The 17,188-nt window shown below is 44.1% G+C and overlaps 1 protein-coding gene and 1 non-coding gene across 4 annotated transcripts in view; both read left to right on the forward strand.

Moving 5' to 3' along the window:
• Positions 1–17,188, forward strand: part of LOC105473961 (F-box protein 36) — an 88,503-nt gene that overhangs the window by 29,821 nt on the left and 41,494 nt on the right. The window lies entirely within an intron of this gene.
• On the forward strand, positions 13,611–13,717 carry LOC112425234 (U6 spliceosomal RNA). The gene has a single exon (XR_003016306.1). It is a non-coding gene; the product is annotated as a U6 spliceosomal RNA (small nuclear RNA).

The raw sequence follows: 17,188 nt of genomic DNA on the forward strand, positions 1-17,188 counted from the left end.
TGTAAGATGGAAAATAAGGAAACAAAACAATAGGGTAAAAAATCATGTTGGTTAACACAGGTTACTTCAGGCTACTTTTTTTTTGAGATGGAGTCTCGCTCAGCCGCCCAGGCTGGAGTGCACTGGGGCAATCTTGGCTCACCGCAACCACTGTCTTCTGGGTTCAAGTGATTCTCCTGTCTCAGCCTCCCAAATGTCTGGGATTACAGGCATGCACCATTATGCCCCACTAATTATTTTATTTTGAGATGGAATCTCACTCTCTTGCCCAGGCTGGAGTGCCGTGTTGTGATCTCAGCTCACTGCAACCTCCGCCTCCCGGGTTCAAGCAATTCTCCTGCCTCAGCCTCCCGAGTAGCTGAGACTACAGGTGTGTGCCACCACACCCGGCTAATTTTTTGTATTTTTAGTAGAGACGTGTTTCACCTTGTTAGCTAGGATGGTCTCGATTTCTCGACCTCGTTATCCACTCGCCTCAACCTCCCAAAGTGCTAGGATTATAGGCATGAGCCACCGCGCCTGGCCCAGGCAACTTTTTTCTTTTTCTTCAGACGCAGTTTCACTTTTGTTGCCTAGGCTGGATTGCAGTGGCGTGATCTCGGCTCACTACAACCTCCACCTCCCGGGTTCAAGCGATTCTCCTGTCTCAGCCTCCCGAGTAGCTGGGATTACAGGCACGTGCCACCGTGCCCGGCTAAGTTTTATATTAGTAGAGATGGGGTTTCATCGTATTGGTCAGGCTGGTTCTTGAACTCCTGATCTCAGGTGATCTCCCTGCCTCAGCGTCCCAAAGAGCTGGGATTACAGGCATGAGCCACGGCGCCCAGCCCAGGCTACCTTTTTGTAACGCATTAAAGCAGAAAGGACTTCCTTATGATGCTTACTCAAGTAGACTGGAATCTCCTGATGTCAGGGAAAATTGATCTGTTTTGAGATCTATCTTCTCCCTTAAAGTTTCAGTTGGATGATGTGGCATTTAGAAGAAGTGATTCCATTTTAGTTGGTCTGCTTTCTTGGGGCCTAGTGCAGGAGCGCAGTCCAAAACAATGGTCTCCCATAATTTTTGTTTAACTGAAGCTAGCAAGTGGAAACAAGGAAAGATCTAGATTATATGACTTGTCATGTGATTGCAAGTGATTTTGCTCAATTCCAATTTAGCGTAAACACAAAGGACCCTGTAATGCTTTGGCCATTTGAGCCTGAAAATGAAATGTCATAAATATTGACATAAAAGCTCTCGCCAAGTTTTGCACTGTGGTCATGGCTATACCTTAGTAAAAAAAAAAATTTTGCAGGAAAAGTTTTATTTAAACTTTTTTTCGAGAAAATGTTTTTTTTTCTCCCTAACAGAACATTTCATAAGCTATTTTAATTACTGCATCTAATTTTTTTAAGGCATTGCTTTATTTTATTTTATTTTATTATTTTTTTATTTTATTATTTTTTTATTTTATTATTATTTTTTTTTGAGACAGAGTCTCGCTCTGTCGCCCAGGCTGGAGTGCAGTGGCACGATCTCGGGTCACTGCAAGCTCTGCCTCCCGGGTTCACCCCATTCTCCTGCCTCAGCCTCCCAAGTAGCTGGACTACAGGTGCTCGCCACCAGGCCCGGCTAATTTTTTGTATTTTTAGGAGAGACGGGGTTTCACCGTGTTAGCCAGGGTGGTCTCGATCTCCTGACCTCGTGATCCGCCCGCCTTGGCCTCCCAAAGTGCTGGGATTACAGGCGTGAGCCACCGCGCCCGGCTGCTTTATTTTAAATTGTGTGTTTGAAAGTTTATAACTGTCATAACCAGACTACAGGCCAGACAACTTTAGGTTTGGTGGAGAAGGACATTCCCTTGAATTTTCTCATCTTCTTTTCCCTCTAATTTCTGCTTTCCTCCCTTAAATCCTCTTCATTCCTTGCCTTAGGGGAGTTTCCCAAGACAATACATGGAGATGCAAGAGTTAAGGAGTTTTAAATTTCAAAAGCCCAAACATTGGGTAGAGGCTTAAAGTTTAAGACAGATAATACAATGGTTAGAATATGCAGAGTCCATCTCTGTATTCCCTAATCAAGCAAACATCTCAGATTGCAAGAGGAAAAGATATTCTGAGAGAAAGAGGTTAGATACTGCTGTTTCCCATGAGACATCCTCAGCTTTCAATCAAGTTGCCGGGGTGAAGGTCAGTAAACCAGTGGCTGAGCAAACCTCCACCCCGACCTTTCTCACAGGGCCGCAAATGAATGGGAAAGCCAGCCAAGAAATCTGAAGTGCCTCACATCCCCAGCACTTTGCTAAAGGAGGTGGTGGCTGGACAGGTTAAGACACCCTCCCAGCCCCCCAGCCTCCTGCAGGACTCAGGGAGCCATTAGACACCTTCTTCTGCAGCCAGCAGTAGGGCAGTGTTGCCAAGAGGGTACCAGGCGGAGAATCCTGTAGCCTTCACCTGTGCAACTGACAACAGACTGCAGATGGGATGGAGGGCATCTTGCCTGATGCTGGCCAGTAGATCATGACATGGAGAACTCACCACTATTCCTGGGAAACTTGGACTTTGACTCAACAGAGAAGTGAGGGAGGTGCCAACGTGAGCAAGATTTGGTTTTAGGAAACATTTTCTCGGGTTGGGATAGAAAGAGATGTTTTTCCCTGTTTACTTTGTTCATTTTGCCATGTGCATGTATTGCCTATTTGAAAAGAAATAGGCCGGGTGCGTTGGCTCACACCTGTAATCCCAGCACTTTGGGAGGCTGAGGCGAGTGGATCACCTGAGGTCAGGAGTTCAAGACCAGCCTGGCCAGCATGGCAAAACCCCACCTCTACTAAAAACACACAAAAATTAGCTGGGCGTGGTGGCAGGCACCCGTAATCCTAGCTACTTGGAGGGCCGAGGCAGGAGAATTGCTTGAACCCGGGAGGCGGAGGTTGCAGTGAGTGGAGATCGTGCCATTGCACTCCAGCCTGGGCAACAGAGCAAGACTCTGTCAAAAAATAAAAAAGAAAAGAAAAGAAAAATAAAATAGCGTTCAGTTAGAAAAAAAAAATTCTTGGCAGGTGTGGTGGCTCTTGCCTGTAATCTCAGCACTTTGGGAGGCCAAGGTGGGCAGATCTCTTGAGGTCAGGAGTTTGAGACCAGCCTGGGCAACATGGCAAAACCCCATCTCTACCAAAAATTTTTAAAAATTGGCCAAGCATAGGGCTACATACCTGTAGTCCCAGCTACTCAGAGGCTGAGTTGGGAGCATCACTTGAGCCCTGCCTGCAGTAAGCTGAGGTCGTGCCACTGCACTCCAGCCTGACAGACAGAGTGAGATCCTGTCTCAGAGAAAAAAAAAAATAGAAAAATGATTTTTTTTTTCAAGAGGTGAAGGAGAGGCCGGGCGCGGTGGCTCAAGCCTGTAATCCCAGCACTTTGGGAGGCCGAGACCGGCGGATCACGAGGTCAGGAGATCGAGACCATCCTGGCTAACCCAGTGAAACCCCGTCTCTACTAAAAAATACAAAAAACTAGCCGGGCGAGGCGGCGGGCGCCTGTAGTCCCAGCTACTCAGGAGGCTGAGGCAGGAGAATGGCGTGAACCTGGGAGGCGGAGCTTGCAGTGAGCTGAGATCGCGCCACTGCACTCCAGCCTGGGCGACAGACCGAGACTCCGTCTCACAAAAAAAAAAAAAAAAAAAAGAGGTGAAGGAGAGAGGAGGGAAAAAGAGAACAAGAAAAATTTATTTCTTGCACATCTTTGTTAGTGAAATGAGAATCCTGTACTCCCTTAGTATAACAGTAAAAATTTAAAGTATTGAAAGCCACTGATTCATCTTTTACAAGTCAACATAATTATTTCTTTTTTAAAACATTTTAAAGACAGAGTCCATCCTGTTCCTTAGGTTGGAGTGCAGTGGCGTGATCACAGCCCACTGCAGCCTTGACCTGCCCACCTCAAGGGATACATATGCCTTAGCCTCCCAAGTAGCTGAGACTATAGGCATGTGCCATCACCCAGCTAATTTATTTATTTTTGTAGAGACGGGGTCTTGCTTTACTGCCTAAGCTGCTCTGGAACTCCTGGCATCAAGCTCTTTTCCCACATTGGCCTCTCAAAGTGCTGGGATTGTAGGTGTGAGCTACCACACTCAACCTTATTTAATTGATAACTATGTTGACTCAATAGGTAAATGAATGATGCAACTATCACTACAAACCCTTTGTTTTTTTGTTGTTTGTTTTGTTTTTGAGATGGAGTCTCACTCTGTCTCCCAGGCTGGAATGCAATGGCCCTATCTCAGCTCACAGTAACCTCCGTCCCCTGGGTTCAAGCAATTCTACTGCCTCAGCCTCCCTAGTATCTGGGATTACAGACATGCGCCATCACACCTGGCTAATTTTTGTATTTTTAGTAGAGACGGGGTTTTGCCATGTTGGCGAGGCTGTTCTGGAACTCCTGACCTCAAGTGATCTGCCCACTTTGGCCTCCCAAAGTTCTAGGATTACAGACGTGAGCCACTGCACCTGGCAATTTTTTTTTTTTCTTTTTTGAGACGGAGTCTTGCTCTGTCACCCAGGCTGGAGTACATTGGTGCCATCTCGGCTCACTGCAACCTCTGCCTCCCGGGTTCAAGCAATTCTCCTGCCTCAGCCTCCCGAGTAGCTGGGACTACAGACATGTGCCACCACGCCCGGCTAATGTTTTTGTATTTTTAGTAGAGGCAGGGTTTCACCATGTTGGTCAGGCTGATCTTGAACTCCTGACCTCAAATGGTCTGCCTGCCTCAGCCTCCCAAAGTGTTGGGATTACAGGCATGAGCCACCGCGCCCAGCCCAATAACCCTATTTAAAATTGAACCCTCATCCCCTGCCCAACACTTTTTATCTTTTCCTTGTTTATTTTTCTTCACAGCATTTTTCAATAACACACTATGAAATATGTTGGCCAGGTATGGTGGTTTATGCCTGTAATCCCAGCACTTTGGGAGACTAAGGTGGGCAGATTGTTTGAGCCTGGGCAATATGGCAAAACCCTATCTCTATAAAAACTTTGCTGGGCATGCTGGCACATGCCTGTAGTCCCAGCTACTTGGGAGGCTGAAGTGGTAGGATCATTTGAATCCAGGAGGTCAAGGCTGGCATGAGCCCTGCTTGTGCCACTGCACTCCAGTCTGGGCAACAGAGTGAGACCCTATCTCAGAAAAATAAAAAAAGAGAGAAATATGTTTACTTCTTTTATGTATTATGTTTTATGTCTACCTCCTTTTTCTCTCCCTCATCAAAGAATGGAATCCCCATGGGAGTAGGGGGCTTTGTCTGTTTTGCCTACAACAATGCCCTCTGTGTTTGTGGAATGAATTAAATACTATGATTGCTCAAGCACACCATTCGAACTCCTATCAAATTTAAGTACAAAACCCATCTAATTCCAAATATAAATAATTTGTGGATTGGCATCATATGAATTATGAACACCACTACTTCTCTACATTATCATGGCCAATGAAAAGTTAAGGCTTTCTGTCATTCCTGTAAGGAAACAGGTTTAACAGGTTTTAGACTATGGGACCAAATAGACCTGGATTCAGGTCCCACTGGGCAGTGAATGGTTGAGGGCAAGTTCTTCTAAACCTCCTTTCTTCTTGCTTTATTCATCCTTATTCATCCCAGCACTATAATACTAACTAACCTCTTAGGGTTGTTATAAAGATTAAATGGCATTCAGTCCAAAACACTCTGTACATGTCACGTGATAGCCACTCGGTTAAATCTATTCTTACAATTATTTTGGGAGCTGTATTAGTTTGCTCAGGCTGCCATAACAAACTGCCACAGACTAGATGACTTAAACAACCTAATTGTTTTTTCTCAGAGTTCTGGAAACCAGAAGTCTAAGATTAAGGTGTTGGCAGGTTTGGCTTCTGCCGAGGCCTCTCTCCCTGGCTTGCAGATGGCTGACTTCTTGCTGTGTCCTGCTATGGTCTTTTCTCTGGGCATATACATTGTAGGGGCAAAGGGAATTTTCCCATCACCCTCTGAAGGTTCTGTAGTTTGAGTCTATGAAATGAACTGACTGTAAACAGATGAACAAGAGAAAAGGGAAAGGGGCATCACAAGAAAGAAAAGTAAATACCCCCAAAGCAGTGCGATTTAGAAGCTTATATGCTCTCATCACAGGGGAGAGGGAAGGAGGGATGCAGGCAGGTTAGGGGAGCATAAATGATTTGAGGAAGAGAAAGAATGGACCAGAAGAACAGGTGATAACTTGTGACAAAGTCTGTCCGGATATTTGGTGTTAACCTTTGGTCTTCTTTCCTGTGGTAAGTCAGTCTCCCTACATGATGGGATTCCTGTGGAGGGGGATGCAGGACAATTCAGATTTTTCTGAAGGATCTCAAGGCAGATAAGGGAAATTCAGAGAATGCCTCTCCCTGCACTTTGGGAGAGAAAAAGGGACAAGAGGCAGAAGGGCAGGAAAAGGTCAGAGAGACTCTAGTTCTCCTTTAGTTCAAAGCACTCAGCGCCAAAGCATCATACAGTGGGGTATTGTTTTGTAGGCCCCAACAACACCCCTGGGCTCTGTTGCCCTTATTCTAATAACCCCAGTCCTAATTGAGTTAGGACTCTACCCATACGACTTTATAATCTCGATATCCTTCTTACGGGTCCTATCTCCAAATACCATCACACTGGGGGTTAGGGCTTCCAAGTATGTATTTGGGAGTGACACAATTCAGTTCATAACAGGAGCAGAGGAAGATTTCACCAAACTATATCCAATTTTGTTATGTTTAATAAGTTTAGAATATTTAATTCCCAGAAACACAAATGCTTTAATGGATATTCTTTTCACTGGCAGATAGGCACTGACAAGGGCATAGATGCAGGCATTTTGCAGCAGGAAGAAAGGAAGCCACACAGTAAAGAGGGAAATGTTGCATATGGAGAGAGACTGAAGGAGGCACAGAAATCAAACTATGAAGTATGAATTGATTGGTGTGGCGTTGACTCACCCCGTCCCTCTACACTTGGGAGTGATATCTCATGGTGTCCCGCTGCAAGAGTGGATCTGTGCTTCTTCCCATAAACCTTAGGGAGCTATGACTATATTCTTGCCCTATCTGTAAACAAATTCCAGTAATAAGTTAATGGGAGAGGAAACTAAAAATGTTCCTGGTACCATGCTAGGCATGTTTACATGTATCATTTCATTTCCATCCTCCCAAAACATTGTGACCAAGGCATTATTATCTCTTTGACACTGAAGAAACAGATGATGAGACTCACCCAAGGTCACCCAGTTAGTAAGTCCTTGAGCTGGAATGTCCCTCTAAGTCCAAAACTGCTTGGATGCTCTCAAAGTCCCCATTGTTCCTTCACACTGTAGAACACAGTGACATTCCATCCACTTAGGTTATCCATCTTGTAGCCTCTTATTGCTTATATGACTTTTTTTTCTGAATCGTAAGTTCCCATGTTAGATTTTGCCTTCATTTTCTTTTTCAAAATAATTTTTAAATTTTTAATAGAAAGAAGTGGGATCTTGCTATTTTGCCGAGGCTGGTCTTGAATGCCTGGCCTCAAGTGATCCTCCCATGTTGGTCTCCCAAAGTGCTGGGATTACAGGTGTGAGCCACTGAGCACGGCCTCCCTTATTTTCTTTTGGAAAGATTTTTACCATTGGTATTTATACTTTACTTATCCTCCTTCCCTCATGCAAAATCTTGAGCAAGTTTTGCTTTCAGAAAATCTGCCTAATGTGAGATTGTGTCTGAGGTGTAAACATCCAAGTCTTTATGCATGGTGAGGAGAAAATGACAGCAATCATGAATTCTCCAGTTTGCTTTATTGTAATAGAACATTATTTTTCTTTTTCTTCTTTCTTTTTTTTTTTGAGATGGAGTCTTGCTCTGTTGCCTAGGCTGGAGTGCAGCGGTGCAATCTCGGCTCACTGCAAGCTCTGCCTCCTGGGTTCACGCCATTCTCCTGCCTCAGCCTCCCAAGTAACTGGGACTACAGGTGCCCACCACCACGCCCGGCTAATTTTTTGTGTTTTTAGTAGAGACGGGGTTTCACCATGTTAGCCAAGATGGTCTCGATCTCCTGACCTCATGATCTGCCCGCCTCAGCCTCCCAAAGTGCTGAGATTACAGGCGTGAGCCACCGTGCCCAGCCAATAGAACATTTTTCTGTGAAGAATATTGCCAAAGTTACATTTCTGGATATGAAGACCTAGGAGAAGAAGCAAAATGAATAACTACATCTCCAGTGAATTGTACAGTTAAAATAACAGCTTCTAATCAGTCAACTCAAAAGTTCTAATTTCAAGGTTTCAGCCTGATAATAAGGATGGTATTGAAAGCATGCATAGTGATTCTTAGTGTGGGGGTGCTCTCCCTGTTTCCTGTACCCTTTTCTGAAATGAAAGTGATATTATAATTATAAAATTTATTATTATTAAAAATTATAGTATTACTTTGGCATTTCTCACATCCATCTAGAATTTATTTATTTTTATTTATTTATTTTTGAGATGGGGTCTTGCTCCATCATCCAGGCTGGAGTGCGGTGGTAAGATCATAGCTCACTATAGCCTCAAGGGCTCAAGTGATCCTTCTACCTCAGCCTCCTGAGTAGCTAGGACTGCATACAGGGGCATGCCAACAAACCTGGGTAATTTTTTATTTTTGTAGAGGTGGGGTGAGCTGTGTTACTCTGGCTGGTCTCAAACTCGTAGGCTCAAACGATCCTGCCACCTTGGCTTCCCAAAGTGCTGGTATTACAGGTGTGAGCCACCATGCCTGGTCTTTGTTTTTTGTGGAGGGAGGTGTTGGGATAGGATGTCACTCTGTTGCCCACAGTGCAGTGCACTGGTGCCGTCATACTCACTGCAGCCTCGAACAGCTGAGCTCAAGCAATCCTCTTGACTCAGCCTCATGAGTAGCTGAGACTACAGGCATGTGCCACCATGCCTGGCTAATTTTTATTTTTACTTTTCAGTTTTTTGTGGAGACGAGGTTGCGCTGCATTGCCCAGGCTGGTCTCAAACTTCTAGCCTCAAGCCACCCCAAAGTGTTCAGCCACGACACCCAGCGTAGAATTTATTTTTGAGTGTGGTTGGAGGTAGCAGTTTAAATTTATTCCTTTTAGACTGGGTGCGGTGGCTCATGCCTTTAATCCCAGCACTTTGGGAGGCCGAGGCGGGCGGATCACCTGAGGTCAGGAGTTCGAGACCAGCCTGGCCAACATGATGAAACCCCATCTCTACTAAAAATGTAAAAATCAGCCGGGCATGGTGGCGGCCACCTGTAATCCCAGCTACTCAAAAGGCTGAGACAGGAGAATCATTGGAACCTGAGAGGCAGAGGTTGCAGTGAGCCGAGATCATGCCATTGCCCTCCAGCCTGGGCTTCAGAGCGAGACTCCATCTCAAATAAATAAATAAATAAATTTATTCCTTTTAGATGGGTGGCTTATCATGTTAATAGTGTTTATTAAGTAAATTATCCTTTCTTCCCAAATTAAAATCCTGCCTTTTCCATGTATACCTAAAGATACTGCCGAACTCTCCCACCAAAATATTTGTTTATTATATACAAATACCATGCTATTTATAATAGCTTTATATTACTTTCTAATATATTGCAAGATACAATTTTTTCCCAAGATTTTCTTGGCAATTTTCACATATTTATTTTATTATATTTGTTTGTTTACTTATTTTTGAGACGGCATCTCACTCTGTCGCCAGGCTGGAGTGCAGTGGTGCAATCTCGGCTTACTACAACCATCCTGGCTAACCCGGTGAAACCCCATCTCTACTAAAAATACGAAAACTTAGCCGGGCGTGGTGGCACATGCCTGTAGTTCCAGCTACTCCGGAGGCTGAGGCAGGAGAATGACTTGAACCCAGGAGTCAGAGGTTGCAGTGAGCCAAGATCACGCCACCACACTCCAGCCTGGGAAATAGAGTGAGACTCAAAAAAATAAAAAATAAAATAAAATAAAATAGATAAATTGGACTTTGTCAAAATTAAAAACTTTTGCTCTGTGAAGACCCTGCTAAGAGATGGAACAGAATAGGAGAAAATATTTGTAAACCACATATCTCACAGAGGATTAGTATTTACAATATATAAACAAACAATCTTGGTAGAAAATGGACAAAAGACATTAAGAGATATTTCACCAAAGAGGATATATGAATGGCAGATAAATGCATGAAAAGATGTTCAACAATTAAAACCACAGTGAGACAGCACTACTCACCTATCAGAATGGCTAAAATAAAAAGGTGACACTACCAAATGCTGGTGAGGACGCAGAGAAGCTGGATCATTCATATATTGTTGATAGGAATGTAAAATGCCCATTACCATTTTAAGTGCCAACATTTTGACAGTGGCAAAAAAACTAAATATTCAGCTACCATATGGCCCAGCAATTACAGTCCTGGGCATTTATCCCAGGGAAATGCAGACTTATATTCATACAAAAACCTACACACAAGTGTTTATAAAAACTTTATTTGGGGCCAGGCACAGTGGCTCACACCTGTAATATCAACACTTTGGAAGGCTGAGGTGGGAGGATTGTTTGAGCCCAGGAGCTCAAGACTAGCCTGGGCAACATAGTGTGATGCTATCTCTATTTAAAATATATATATATTTTATATATATTGTAATAGGCAGAAACTGGAAACAGCTAAGAAACCTGAGCATCAAAGCAGCAGTTTGGAAGAAAATCCAGAAGCTAAAGAAGAGTACACTTTTAACCTAGGCTGTAAATAGGGGAGGGCATAGCAGGAGCCTGACACATGTTTACAGCATTCCCAGAGTTGAAATCAAAAGGAAGCCAGCTCTATGTAATTGCAGTGCCAGCTTAAGAGCCCAGCACCTCATTACTGTTATCACCAATGCTCTTGATGTCACAGAAGACAATATTCCTTGTGAAACACTGCAGACACTCATTTAGGACATGATTCAGAACACTCATATCCTGAGGATAGATAACTTTTAGGAGAACTTTCGTCTGTGTATTCCACTTATATTTTCCTTTTTTAGATATATTCACAAGTAATATAGATTTGTCATATTAAAATTAATATAATGTTACTGGGGAAATGAATGAATTAGTATAATTACTAACAATAATGTTCTAAAATACATGCCTAATGAATTAAAGAGCTCTTTCAGTAACTCTGAAATAAGTGATGTAAAACCATTGTCTTAATTTCCTGGCTCCCCTCATAGTCCAAAATGGCTGCAGCAATTCCAGCAATTGCATCAACACACAAAAATTGTCAGTGCCCCAAAAGGGGCTGTGTTTTATTGTGTCTCTTTTTACAAGTGATAAAATCATGGCCGGGTGAGGTGGCTCACGCCTGTAATCTCAGCACTTTGGTAGGCCGAGGTGGGCAGATCACCTGAGATCAGGAGTTTGGGATCAGCCTGGCCAACATGGTAAAACCCCGTCTCTACTAAAAATATAAAAAATTAGCTGGGCATGGTGGTGTGCACCTGTGATCCCAGCTACTTGGGAGGCTGAGGCAGGAGAATTGCTTGAGTCTGGGAGGTGGAGGTTGCAGTGAGCAGAGATCATGCCACTGAACTCCAGCCTGAGTGACAGGAGCAAGACTCCATCTCAAAAAAAAAAAGAAAAAAAAAAAAACAAGTGATAAAATCTTTCTCAGAGTCCCAGCAGACCTCTGGTATCTCATTGGCTAAAACTTTATCACGTGCCTATGCCCATACCAGTTGCTGGCAGGGGGGAAAAAATCTACCCAGAAATGACTTAGACCAATCAGGGCTTGCCTCCTAGAGCTACTGATGAGGCCTATACTCTAAGCACAAGCTATGTGCAAAAGAGGATACTGGACAAAAGGAAGGGCAGGTGGGCAAATGAATGCTGTGTGGCAAACAGCATCTGCCACAGATTCCCGATCCCATCCACTGCGTTTGAAGGTTATTAATTTGACTTTTTTTTTTTCTCTCTTGAGATAGGGTCTCATTTTTTCACCCACGCTAGAGTGCAGTGGTACAATCATGGCTCACCACAGCCTCAACCTCCTGGGCTCAAGTGATCCTCCCACCTCGGCACAGACATGCACCACCATGCCCAACTAATATTTTTTGTTTTTAATTTTTTGTAGAGACAGGGCCTCACTGTGTTGACTAGGCTTGCTTTGAACTCCTGGGCCCAAGTGATCCTCCTCCCTTGGCCTCCCAAAGTGTTGGGATTATAGACATGAGCCACTGCACCTGGCCCAAGTAGCCAATTCTTTTTTTTTTTTTTTTTTTTTTTCAGACAAAGTCTCGCTCTTGTCCCCCAGGCTGGAGTGCAATGATGCAACCTCCGCCTCCTGGGTTCAAGCGATTCTCCTGCCTCAGCCTCCCAAGTAGCTGGGATTACAGGCTCCTGCCACCACACCTGGATAATTTTTGTATTTTTAGAAGAGACGGGGTTTCACCATGTTGGACAGGCTGGTCTCGAACTCCTGACCTCAGGTGATCTGCCCGCCTCGGCCTCCCAAAGTGCTGGGATTACAGGCATGAACCACCGTGCCCGGCCTACCAAGTATCCAATTCTTAACAATTACTAATAATTAGGAAAATCAAATACTAGGTCCGACTGAAAGCTGAAATTATTATTTTTGAAGATTATGATTAGGAAAATAGATCTCGATGACGTATATGTATGATTGAACACTATTAGACAGTTGATGAAAAAAATATGTTTCTGACCTCCTAGCTTTTGAGACTGAATTTATTACTATAAATATAAAGGACTGACCAGTAAGTGACCAGCAAGTGAACAAAGGGAGAGAGGAGGAGGGAAGACCTGCGCCTATGGATCATACACTATGTTTGGCATTGTGCGGGGCACTTTGGATATTCTCTCATGTCATCCCACCAAAATTCAGTGGGATGAGTATCATCCCACTGCCTCGGCCTCCCAAAGTGGTTACAGGTGTGAGCCACCACGCCCGGCTGGATTCTGATTTTTTATTATCATAATTCAGCTATGACAACCATCCTTATTAAAAAATATTGTGGCTGGGCATGGTGGCTCATGCCTGTAATTCCAGCACTTTGGGAGGGTGAGGCAGGAGGATCATGAGGTCAGGAGTTTGAGACCAGCCTGGCCAACATGGTGAAACCCCATTCTACTAAAAATACAAAAATTAGGCAGGCATGATGGCATGCACCTGTAATCCCAGCTACTCGGGAGGCTGAGGTAGGAAAATAACTTGAACCCAGGAGGCGGAGGTTGCAGTGAGCCAAGATCCTGCCACTGCACTCCAGCCTGGGACAGAGCAAGACTCCATCTCAAAAAAAAAAAAAAAAAAAATATATATATATATATGTATATATATATATATATATAAAAATAATATGTGTGTGTGTGTATGTGTGTAGTGTAGCTCATCAATAAATTCCTTAGGAAAACTCTTGCAAGTTGGATGTCTGGGTCAAAGGGCGTGGATACCTGAATGGTTTATGATAGGTATTGCCAAACCAGTTGACACTCCTCTCAACAATTTTTTTTAAGCGCTTCCATTTTTCCCTGTCCTCACCAATATAGGGTTTTATCACTTAAAAAAATTACCAATTTGAGAAAAAATAAGTGTTAGAAAATATTATTGTGTTCGCTTTGGCAGCACACATACTAAAACTAGAACTATACAGGGAAGATTAGAACGGTCCCTCCGCAAGGATGACATGGAAATTCATGGAGTGTTACAAATTTTTAAAAAATGTCTTAGCCGGGCATGGTGGCTCACGCCTGTAATCCCAGCACTTTCTGAGGCCGAGGGGGGTGGATCGCGAGGTCAGGGAGGTCAGGAGATCGAGACCATCCTGGCTAACATGGTGAAACCCCCTCTCTACTAAAAATACAAAAAATTAGCTGAGTGTGAGGGCGCCTGTAGTCCCAGCTACTCAGGAGGCTGAGGCAGGAGAATGGCGTGAACCTGGAAGGCGGAGCTTGCAGTGAGCCGGGATCAGGCCACAGTACTCCAGCCTGGGCGACAGAGTGAGGCTCCGTCTCGGGGAAAAAAAAAAAAAAAAAAGTCTTTAAAATTTTAGGCCAGGCGCGGTGGCTCACGCCTGTAATGTCACCACTTTGGGAGGCCGAAGCGGGCAGATCACGAGGTCAGGAGTTCGACACCAACCTTGCCAATAGGGTGAAACCTCGTCTCTACTAAAAATACAGAAATTAGACGGGTGCGGTGGCGGGTGCCTGTAATTCCAGCTACTCGGGATGCTGAGGCAGGAGAACTGCTTGAACCCAGGAGGTGGAGGGTGCAGTAAGCCAAGATCACGCTACTGCACTCCAGCCTAGGGACAGAGCAAGACTCCATCTCAAAAAACAAACAAAAACAAAGTCTTTAAAACTTTACATGTATCTATTAGGCTGGGCACAGTGGCTCATGGCTATAATCCCAGCACATTGGGAGGCTGAGGTGGGCAGGTCACTTGAGCCCAGGAGTTTGAGACCAGCCCCGGCAACATGGTAAAACCCCATCACTACCCAAAAAATACAAAAATTAGTTTGGGGTGGTGGCACGCGCCTGTGGTCCCAGCTACTCAGGAGGCTGAGTTGAGAGGATCACGTGAGTCCGGGAAGTCGAGGCTGCAGTGAGCTGGGGTCATACCACTACACTCCAGCCTGGGTAACAGAACAAGACCCTGTTTTTTTAAAAAAAGGAAGAAGAAAATAGCTATTAATTCTGTTTTAATAAGTGCAATACATGGAACATAATCGAATCTTGCAGCTAAGTTGTGATTGTGAACATTAGTTTTCTGTGTACTGCTCTGTAGTCTGATGAGCTGTAGTGTGAAGGTTGTACATAAAAAAAAGCGTCAGGCCTCCAAAGGAACTCTTGTGTTTATGAGTTAGCAGTGAGGAGACTTGGATTCTGGTCCTAGCTAGCCGTGTTTCCTTAAGCAAGTGTTATAGTCTCAGCAATTTACTTTAAATACCTCGGAGGGGCCAGTGGGAAGCTTATCTGTGTGTGCAACTTAACTTGAATGTGTGCCATGGAGTGTCCTCCAATGGCCACTGTGACAAGCACTGCAAATGTTGCCTTCTAAATCAGTACCAGAGGGTTCATTAGTTAGTATAAGCAATGTTGAAATAATTTTTCCTTGATGAAATGAATGGTATGCAAGATATGAGGCCAACAGATTGTACAGGCATCTCTCTGCCTTTTTATGAACAAGTTAAGAAGCAAGCCCAGCAATGTAACATTTCTGGAGCAGTGCCCTGGGCTCGATCTCCATTTGTTCTGGAATCCCCCGCTCAACCAAGGATTTTGTTGCTTGATCTGGCTGGAAGGATCACTGACTGTCATTATAACATAGGGGCCTTGCCTATTAATATTAAATAATGTTTAATGGAAAGGAATATTGCAGTGCAGAGAGATTGTCCAGGCCTGTGTTGCTGTAAAATGCATGCCATTTCTACTGCAGTGCCTGATACCCCTCTGTTGTGAACTGAATTGTGTTCCTGCCAAATTCTAATGTTGAAGCTGTAGCCCCCCGTGTGACTGTATTTCCCATCTTTCTCCTCCTAGCCTTCATTCAAATGTGGACATAATTTGGTCTGTTTCTCAAATTGGTGGAAGTTTTGTCATCTTAATTACCTACCCAGCTCCATTACAGGTTTAAAAACATAAGATATGTTTCAAGAGGCTTCTCATCAGGCCTATTAGTTGACACTGCCCTGAAATCAACACAGCCTTTAAGTGCAGTCCATAACCATGGAAATGAAGTTTGCTTCAGATTAACCAAAATTCTCAGAGAAGACAAATGCGCTATCAGCAGATCCATTACCAAGAAGTGTCCTGTGTAATGACACTTTTTCATGCATCAAACTAAGCGTACTGATGCTTTCCTCATCTCTGTCCATGTAACTTTGCTTTCTGTGGGAAAATTATCCACTCATCTTGTCTGCCCTGTAGACGGGGACGGAAGGAGGAGAACTGAGCAATTTCTTTGGAATTAGCTCCCCAAATTATGGAATGTTTATTCTCAGACATCTTCCGGAAACAGATAACCATTTGGCTCTGGGTGATTTTAATATCAATTGACCTGATGGAATTTTTGTTTGTTTGTTTGTTTGTTTTTGAGACAGGGTCTCACTCTGTCACACTGGCTGGAGTACAGTGGTGCGATCTCAGCTCACTGCAGCCTCAACCTCCCTGGCTCAGGGGATCCTCAGCCTCACAAGTAGTGGGGACTACAGAGCACATCACAATGCCCAGCTCATTTTAAAATTTTTTTGTAGAGACGGGGTCTCATTATGTTGCCCAGGCTGATCTAGAACTCCCGGGCTCAAGCAATTCTCCCACCTCAACCTCCCAAAGTATTGGGATTACAGATGTCAGCCACTATGCCCAGCCTTTGACCTAATCTTTTTAATTTAATTTTATTTAATTTTATTTTATTTTATTTTATTTTTATTTTATTTTTGGTGGGAAGGATGGGCAGGGGATGGAATTTGGCTCTTGTTACCCAGGCTGGAGTGCAGTGGCACAATCTTGGCTCACTGCAACCTCTGCCTCCAGGGTTCAAGTAATTCTCCTGCCTTAGCCTCCCAAGTAGCGCAAGTGATCCACCCACCTCAGCCTCCCAAAGTTCTGGGATTACAGGTGTGAGCCACTGTGCCCAGCCAACCTGATCGATTTTATTTTTTTCTTTTTTTTGAAGACAGAATCTCACTCTGTCGCGCAAGCTGGAGTGCAGTGGTACAATCTTGGCTCACTGCAAACTCTACCTCCCGGATTCACGCCATTCTCCTGCCACAGCCTCCCAAGTAGCTGGGACTACAGGCGCCCGCCACCATGCCCGGCTAATTTTTTTGTATTTTTAGTAGAGACGGGGTTTCACCATGTTAGCCAGGATGGTCTCGATCTCCTGACCTCGTGATCCTCCTCCCTCGGCCTCCCAAAGTGCTGGGATTACAGGCGTGAGCCACCGCGCCCAGCCCGACCTGATCGATTTTAAAGATTCCTTCCAGCACTATGGTTTTGTGATTTTAATCTCTAAGGAAAATGTTTTTTGATGCCCAGAGCTTACTTCTAATTTGATATGATGCCAGACTGCAAAGTTATAGTGAATGTTGGACACGTAGCCTTATGTGAATTTTCAAAACCCCAAACTTAATGTAACTGTTAGTATTGAAATCAATTTTAATTCATATCACCTTGTATTTAATTA

Source organism: Macaca nemestrina, chromosome 11, assembly GCF_043159975.1.
Source record: "Macaca nemestrina isolate mMacNem1 chromosome 11, mMacNem.hap1, whole genome shotgun sequence".
Taxonomy (NCBI): Eukaryota; Metazoa; Chordata; class Mammalia; order Primates; family Cercopithecidae; genus Macaca; species Macaca nemestrina.